Source organism: Lemur catta, chromosome 17 (assembly GCF_020740605.2).
Source record: "Lemur catta isolate mLemCat1 chromosome 17, mLemCat1.pri, whole genome shotgun sequence".
Lineage (NCBI taxonomy): Eukaryota > Metazoa > Chordata > Mammalia > Primates > Lemuridae > Lemur > Lemur catta.
In genome coordinates, this window is record NC_059144.1 from 24,097,845 (window position 1) to 24,107,511 (window position 9,667).

The window sequence follows — 9,667 nt, forward strand, 5'->3', positions numbered from 1 at the left end:
AAAAAAGAAAAAAGAAAGAAATACAATGCAAAATGAGGAAGTTCTTTATGTGCTGATATTACATGGCCTACAGAAATATATCTGGAAGGGTACAGAAGAAATTGGTTATGCTAGTTGCTTCCAGGGAAGGGAAAAGAGTGGCTGGAGCACACAGTTGAGAAAAGACTTCAATAAATATTCTTTGTACCTTTTTTTTTTAAGACAGCATCTTACTCTGTGCCCCAGGCTGGAGTGTAGGCTCAACCATAGCTCACTGTAATCTCAAACTTCTAGGTTCAAGCAATCCTCCAACCTCAAGCTCCTGTGCAGCTGACATTACAGGCATGAGCCATCACACCTTAGTTTTGTTTTTTTAAAAGTTCTTAGAAAGGAAAAAGAGATCGGTTCAAAACAGGCATCATTTTTTCTAAGAAGCCTTTTTTGAAACACACCCACACATGCATACACACACAGTAGGTCAGATGCCCATCCTTGGTGGGCTTTATCACTGACACATGCCATAATCAGTGCTTACACTTGGTACAGAAACTATCAGTCTGTTTATCTCCCATTGGATTGGATATAAGTTCCTCAAAGGCCTTAGAATGCTTTTAATATCCCCCAGCACCTGATACAAATAATTCAATAAATGTTTGTCAAAGTAAATGAATATTTGAAATCAAGACTATCTTAGAAAATCCATATTTTAGTCACTGTAATGATAATTCATTATAGTCTACTTTATATTATAATTAGCTATTTGTCTTTCCAATAGAATATAAATATCAAGCCCCTCAAATAAGTGATTTATTGAACTCAATTATCAGAGTAGCAAGTAGGCTAAGATAATCCACAAAATCCAGTGTGGTACCTATGAAAAAAAAATCCATTAAAAAGGAACATTCACATAATCAGGAATTGATTTTAGTATTTCAAATTACTACTTAATAGCTATGGTTCTTATGGACATTCTCCTCATTTACCACATCATTCCTCAGAGTCCAACAGCACAAAATTAGCATGAACTATTTAGAGACCTATAGAAAACTCACAGCAAGCCAAGTGTTGATGTCCACAGCTGGAGCTAAATGCTCAGTGGCTCTGAGGCATGGATGGCATCGGTCCCCATCCTGAGAAATTCCCTGCCTCCACTGATTGAACCAGACACAACTCTCCCCCAACAGCATCAATTACAAGCAGAAAACATGGACAATCACTCTCCAAACTTAACTAAAACCCCAGTTTAAAAGCTTTCATTACAAGAGCTATCAAAAAGTGTTAGGAGCAGGTCAAAACTCCCGTGCTGATCAGTAGTGGGATTGCGTCTGTGAATAGCCACTGCACTCCAGCGTGGGCAATACAGCAAGACCCCGTCTTAGGAAAAAAAAAAGTGTTAGGGCACAGAAGGAAAAACAAAACTGGAAAATCTTTGAGGACAGGAAGTCAGTCTTACCTACCTTGGTAGCCCTCTGGCACTTAGCACAATCCCTGCATCTAATAGCTCCACAGTACAGCTGATGAATGGTTTCACTTAGAGACCAGAAAGAGGATTTTTATTTTATCTATATTGTTTAAATTTTTAAAATGTATATATGTATTACTTGTATAAAAGAAAGTAAACATGAAGAAAAGAGGGCCCTGTGTCTCTGTGTACTGTAGTAATACTGGCCATTTTGCTATTAAGTGCTCAAATTGAAAGCATTCAATTGCTTATATTTCTATACAACCATTTTTTCTCCAAACGTGTAAACATAAACTCCCATAAACAACTATGGAAACCACTACAAATGGAGAGTATTACGAAATTACTCATGTAATAACATATAATGTTCAAAACAACAGGTAGCTAACAATCTCTCAACTGATTCTCATCTTGTCAGGCTGACAGAGGAGGTATGGCTGTCCCATTTCACAAATTATGAAATGAACTCAAAATCCAAATATGAATTGTTCAAGACTGCACTGTTTGTGAATTGGAGGTGAAAAGAAGGACTAGGATGAACATTCATGTCTTGTCTTACATCTCTGCTTAAAAGAGAGAATTTTCCCTTACAACTCCAAATCCCAAAAGCCACACCCCTGCATACCAGCTGTGTGGCAGTGAGCAAATTACCTGATTTCTAAACCAATCTCCTTATACAAAGTAAGATGAGGACACTACTACCTACCACACTTGATTGGTATAAAAATGAGACACGTGAAAATTGTTCTGATACACAAATGGTGGTTTCTACTATTTCTGTTAATAATGTGTAAATAAGAAATAATTGCACTAACCCAAGAGAAGATAGATAGCAAGAGACCTTACATTCTAAAATAAGTAGCATAGAGTATTATGTCTTTCATAGTAGAAACTGGACCACCAAAATTGATTTCACTCAGATACAGTGCTTCCTTAACAATTAATTCTAATACAAAACAAAAACACCCAACAAGCAAATGAAACTCTCTCACGTTACTGGTGGAAATACAAAACGGTATGGTACAGCCAATCTGGAAAACACTTTGGCAGTTTATAAATAAGAAATTACCATAGGACCCAGCAATCCCACCCCTAGGTATTTATCTAAGAGAAATAAAAACATATGTCCACACAAAGACCTGTATATAAATGTTTAGAGCTTTATTTACAATCATTACAATGGGAAACAACTCAAATGTCCAGATTAAAAACAAAATAGTCAAAAATGCATTTAATATACCTAACCTACCTAATGTCCTAGCTTAGCCTAGCCTACCTTAAATATGCCCAGAACACTTATATTAGCCTACAGTTGTGCAAAATCATCTAACGTAAAGTCTATTTTGTAATAAAATATTGAATACCTCGTGAAATGTACTGCATATTGTACTGAAAATAAAAAACAGAATGATTGTATGGTTACTCACCATTAACATACACAGCTGAAAGCACACTGGTCCTGAAGAATGTTTGAAGCATTGAACTAAAATGACTTGCTGGATGATGGGAATGCTACAGTGACAGGGTCATCAATTCTTCTCCTTTGAGGAGGCTCGAGAATAGCTGGCATGGGCCAGGCGAGGTGGCTCAGGCCTGAAACCCTAGCACCCTGGGAGGCCAAGGCAGGAGGATCACTTGAGCTCAGGAGTCAGAGCTCAGGAGTTTGAGACCAGCCTGAGCAAGAGTGAGACCCTGTCTCTACTAAATATAGAAAAAATTAGCCAGGCATGGTGACACACACCCATACTCCCAGCTACGCAGGAGGCTGAGGCAGGAGGATCACTTGAGCCCAGGAGTTTGAGGTTACAGTGAGCTATTGTGACACCACTGCACTCTAATGGTCTAGCGGGGGCAAAAGAGTGAGACTGTCACCACCACCCCCCCAAAATGGCCCAAGGTGTGCTATCCAAGAAGAGAAATTCAGAGCTTTGAAGCCTCTTCTAAGAATGTTATTTAACCCTTAAGACAATCCTAGAAAATAGGTCCTATTATTATCCCCATTAGGCAGATGAAGAAACTGAGGCTCTGAGATATGAAGCAATAAGCCCAGGCAGTCTGGCACCACAGTTCACTGTGACATTGTACTGTACCCTGGGAGAGGTTTGGATCTCACTGGAATATAGGAATCTTCCAAAGTAGTCTAAGGCTCTGAAGCACCCTATGGGATGAAAGCCAAGCCAGGTACTTCCCTTATATATCACCTTTTAATCTTCATTGCAGCCTTGTGAGGCAGTCATTATCATATTCACTTTGCAGAGGAGGAAATGAAGGCTCAGAAAGGGAAGGTTATTTGTCCAAGGTCACACAGCTAGTAAATGGCAGAGCCCAGATATGAACAAGATTATTTCTGATTCCAAACCCTTGAGCCCTTTTACCGGGCTACCCTGGAATACTAGTTAGAACTGGACTCAGAATGTTAGAGAATTCAAATCATAGGCTTGTGGATTTTAGATTGAAGGAATGTTGATGGCTGGGCTGTGCCAAAAAAAAAGTGGGGTGGGGGGTGGAAATTAAGGGGGAGCTCTAAGCGGCTGGCTGGGAAATGCCAAAGGAGCTAAGACTATCATTTCTTCCTTACTTCTTCATCTATCTCAGCCGCTTCTACCTTTAGTCTCAGCCATAAAGTTAGTGAAGCTCTAGGGATATGAGGCCAAAATGAATAATCTGTGATGTCTGTTCTCACTTGGCTTCAAAACATTAAAAGCAGACAGGACCTCTGCATGGAGATGGCTAAATTAACAAAGAAATAAGGGAAACATTTCTAAGAGAGGAAAAGGTCAAAGGAATGTGTCAAGGGAGCTGTGCTATGCCTGGTATTAACAAATCACTGGAGATGCTAGAGAGGTCAGATTACATATTTGTCGCCATCAGCTAATTTAACTGAAAGGTCTAGCCAACTCCAAAGCTATAAATTCAGACGGAAGGCTATCAAGCTCTGGGTTATTCTGAATTGTACTTTGATTTCTGCACTTAATCACAGCAATGCAAAATAGAGGGGCAGAATCAAATCTTAAAGAGCCACATTGCAAAGTAAAGGTTCACTGCATAGTCTATACACTATATTTGATGATCCATATTTGACAGCTCCTCACAGAGCTGTACAAAATTAGCATGGACATTTCTTGAGCTTTTGATGTTCACTGTAATCATCTGCTTCACTGCTAAGATCAAGAAACATATGGGATGAATTGGTAAAGGCTGCTGAAAAAGTTTCTGTTGCCTTTCTGTGCCTTTTTTTTTTTTAATTCATCTCTAATGCCAGTTTAGGATATCCATGAACAAGACCTACATTAGCTGTCTTTAAATCATATCCCAATTCCTTAGCCATTTTTTAAATAAGAAGAGTTGTTAGGTAAAGAAAGTTGTTGAAGAAAGATGATGAGAGAACAAATATCTTCAGGGAGCTCTGGGCTCCTCTGGAACACATGAAAACAGGGAGCCAAGTGACAAAGAATAAAAAAAAAAAAATAGTGGGTTTTGGACACTGACCTCAATAAATAATGAATGAACACCAAGATTGAACTAGGTTTGAAGAGTGAATCTATTAATTATTAACTGTGTGACCTTGCATAATTTACTTCTCTGAGCCTTATTTCTTTATTAGTAAAACAGAGATACTAACTCTCTCTCAAGTTTGTTCTAAAAATTACATGAGATGATAGATGTATGAGTAAAGTGCCCAGATTTTTTTTTAAAGAATTTAACTGGATTGCTTGAGCCCAGAAGTTTCAGGTTACAGTGAGCTATGATCATGCCACTGCACTCCAGCCTGGGTGACAGAGCAAGACCCTACTCTAAAAAATGAAAGAAAGAAAAGAAAGAAAAGAGAGGAAGAGAGGAAGGGAGGGAGGGAGGGAGGGAGGGAAGGAAGGAAGGAAGGAAGGAAGGAAGGAAGGAAGGAAGGAAGGAAGGAAGGAAGGAAGGAAGGAAAGAATTCACCTGGACATAAAAGTCATATTCAGTTGACATATCTGCTACTGAGTTCTACTGAAACCTAGTCCCTACAATTTCAGATAGCCTCAAGGCCTTCAAGGGGCCAGAGACAGAAACCAGAGACAGAGGCAAAAAGCTGCTTAACCAGGCTTAATATTATAAAACCCAGAAACAGAGTCTGTCACATGTACATATACTAGTTCACATTGCACATGTAGACTACTAATATAGCACTACTGAGGCCCCTTCCTTGGTAATCTTACCAAAGCATAAACAATAACCAGGGGAGAGATTCTCCCTCATTAGCCTTCAAGCTTTCAGGGAGTTGAAATAAATCTTTATAAATGAGTTCTCACTTTCTATAATGAAGTTCAAAACAATACTTTAAAACTACGGAATGAAGCCGGGCATGGTGGCTCATGCCTGTAATCCTAGCACTCTGAGAGGCCGAGGAGGGAGGATCGTCAATGAGCTGAGGAGTTCAAAACCAGCCTGAGCAAGAGCAAGACCCCATCTCTACTAAAAATAGAAATTAGCTGGACAACTAAAAATATATATATAAAAAATGAGCCGGCCATGGTGGTGCATGCCTGTAGTCCCACCTACTCCAGAGATTGAGGCAGGAGGATCACTTGAGCCCAGGAGTTTGAGGTTGCTGTGAGCTAGGCTGACGCCACGGCACTCTAGCCTGGGCAACAGAGTGAGACTCTGTCTCAAAAAAAAAAAAAAAAAAAAAAAAAGACTAAAAGGCAAAGGAGACTATAATGCTTGGCATGATATCTGGCCCAAAATAAAAATTCAACCTTAGTCATTATTGTTGTTAGGTTGGAATTATCCCCATTTACAAATTAAGCAAAGAACAAAGTCTCAGTGGTTAATTTCCCAGTAGAACTGGGCCTGAAACCCAAAGTCTGCCTCCAAGTTCTGTTTTTCCCATCCTGCCTCATGTATATTTCTGCTTTTCAAAACTAGACTACTAACTGCAATTTAACTTGTCCTGATTGTGTGACCATTAAGAATACTGACTACACAGTGATGAACTCAGGAGCAACTGAAAGCACATAAGGCCATTTGTCTTGGCCGGGCCCGGTGGCTCATGCCTGTAATCCTAGCACTCTGGGAGGCCGAGACGGGAAGATCCTTTGAGCTTAGGAGTTCGAGACCAGCCTGAGCAAGGGCAAGACCTTGTCTCTACTAAACAAATAGAAAGAAATCATATGGACAACTAAAAATATATAGAGAAAAAATGAGCCGGGCATGGTGGCACATGCCTGTAGTCCCAGCTACTTGGGAGGCTGAGACAGAAGAATTGCTTGAGCCCAGGAGTTTGAGGTTGCTGTGAGCTAGGCTGATGCCACGGCACCCTAGCCTGGGCAACAGAGTGAGACTCTGTCTCAAAAAAAAAAGGCCATTTGTCTCAAGGATAACTAGTCCCAGATTATCATGCTTTTACTCTATTTTTTTTCTTATCCAATGGAGGGGGGATGTGGTGACTAAATACATCAATGTAGCAGAATAGGTAAGGACCACGAGGAGGCTGAGACCCTGTCTCTCATTGTCAGTATGTTTACCTGGGGTAATCCTTCTCCTCTTCATCTAATTTGTTTCTTTTAAATCTGCAGTGAGCTGAAGCTTTGAAGGAAATCTAAACAGTTATCCTATTAACAAGGAATACAACCTTCAATCACAGTCAGGGTCCCAGCAGGAAACATAGCAAACCCCAATAAGGATTATTCAAGGAGGGCTTCCTATAAAGTAAAGTGTGAGCAGGGTATAAAAAAATTATAAGCCAGGTGTGGTGCTCACATCTGTAACCTAGTACTTTGGGAGGCCGAGGAGGCAGGATCACTTGAGCCCAGGAGTTTGAGAATAGCCTGGGCAACATAGCAAGACTCCATCTCTACAAAAAACTTAAAAAACTAGCCGGTGTGGTAGGACATGCCTGTAGTCCCAGCTACTCAGGAGGCTGAGGCGGAAGGATTGCCTAAGCCCAGGTATTTGAGATTGCAGTGAGCTATGATCACAATACTGCACTCCAGCCTAGACAATGGAGCAAGACTCCCTTTTTTAAAAAATAAATGAATTACAAGGGATAACTGTAATACACTAGGGCTAATGAGAGCACCTCTAGGCCAGAAGAACAAGGGGAACAAAAACTTTCCAAATCTAGATGGGAGGAGTCAAGTAGAGAGGACCACCTTTAGAGGAGCAGTGATCTTCAATCAAGGGACATAGTCAGCTAAGGGAAACACCCATAGGAAGGGAGCAGAGAAATAAACTCCATAACTTCAGAAGGGAAGGAAGCCCATTGATGTGTAGTCCATGTAGGTAAGTCAGCTTCCCAGGGCAAAGAATAGGGTGAGAAGGGATGGAGAATGGATCTAGAGGAGCAAATGGAAGGTACCTATTCAACCTCTGAGAAGTCTTTCTGGTGTACTTTCCTGTCTCTTCTGTAATTCTATTGGGTAAGTGCCAGATAAAGAAAGAGTTACTGAACATGACAAATTCTTACCATAGTAAGAATAGTAATATACAAGACTTATCTACTATAACATATTTGTAACCAAGTTTTTCACGAGTATATGTGGTCATTTATCATTCCACTTGTAACTGTTTATAGACTTCCTTGAAGGTTCAATGATTTATATACCTTTCCCCACACTTAGGAACTTCCCATTTAACTTTCTAGGCAAAATAAAATTATAAACATTCAGACAGTATCACAACCCTCATGGAGTTTATAGTCTAGAAGCTTGTATTCTTAGATAACTAAGTAGACAGAATGAGGTAAGTGCCACAGAAAAGAAAGAGCTGTGGCTGTGAAAAGACATGGACAGGGTTCCTTGTCATCCGGCCCCTGTCAGGTGCAACTCCAGCCAGACAGAACTCATTGTTATTCTATTAACAAGGTATACAAGCTTCAGGTTCCCTAAAACTACTCACCAAGCCCCAAAGAGCCTCCAAATTTCCATACCCTACCCTCAGCCAGTAAGGTTCACCCCTCCTCCTCCTCCTGGAAAAAAAAGCCCCTCTCCTTCTTTAAGGCCTGGTTCAAAAGTCACCTCCTTACCTAGGCCTTACTTGGGCCCTCAGAGAATAATTAGTTTTGCCTTCTGTGCATTCCCAAAATCCTTATAATTAAAGCACTTTATCATTATCTGTTTACTGGTGTAGGGACCCTACCAGACAGTGAGATCCTAAATCATCTTTGTATCCTCAGCACCCAAAACAGAGTGTAAAGCACTGTTTAAGTACATATATTAACATATGTCATATTAACATATATTAATCATCACAATAAAACTGGAAATGAGGTAGGAACTCTTATCATCTCAATTTTTCAGATGAGGAAAATGAAGTGCACAGAAAGGATAGGTAACATGCAACAAATTTCAAAGTTTGTAAGGATTGTCCCCCAGGATTTCAACTGGGGCACAATTCCAGAATTAAATTTCAAAAGTTTTGAATTTCAGTCTAAACCATTACATTTTATTTCTACTGAATAAGTTAGATTTTTTTTCAGGGTAACAGGCCTAATGGGTGGAGGGGAAGATCCCACTACAAGATCAATGATCTCCACCCCAGAAAGTATACTTACTATCTACCATTGAAGTGTGGAAAGACAATATTAGAACTTCTCCTTATATTTAGTTCAGCTCATCCTTCTGTAAAATGTCTATTTTTGCATGTTATAAAATACACAATACAGAGCACTGTCATTTAAAACAAACAATCATATAACATGTGTGTATACTCAACCCTATTTACTGATGGAATGAATGAACACAAAATATAAAGGGCCACAGTTCTGGACTACTTCTCCAAGAACTCCGGTTCAAGGGCACTGGTCTTAGGAATGAGCTCCTATATTCCTTCTCCCTAGCACTTCACTTCAAAATATTAGCCAGGCCAAGCACAGTGGCTCAGGCCTGTAATCCCAGCAATTTGGGAGGCTAAAGCAGGAGGACTGTTTGAGGCCAGGAGTTCGAGACCAGCTGGAGCAACACAGCAAGGACCCATCTCTATGAAAAATAGAAAAATTGGCAGAGCATGGTGGTGGGCACCTGCTGAGGCAGGAGGACTGCTTGAGCCCAGGAGTTTGCAGGTTGCAATTAGCTATGATGACGCCACTGCACTCCAGCCTGAGCGACAGAGCAAGACCCTGTCTCAAAAAAAAAAAAATTAAGTTCAGATTAAAGGCCTTTCTTTTTACTGAGATTGTGCACCTTTGTTAGACCTAAATGGTCACCTCTGTCTTGCTTCTCTTTAGTTGTAAAGTTCCAAGAGGCAATC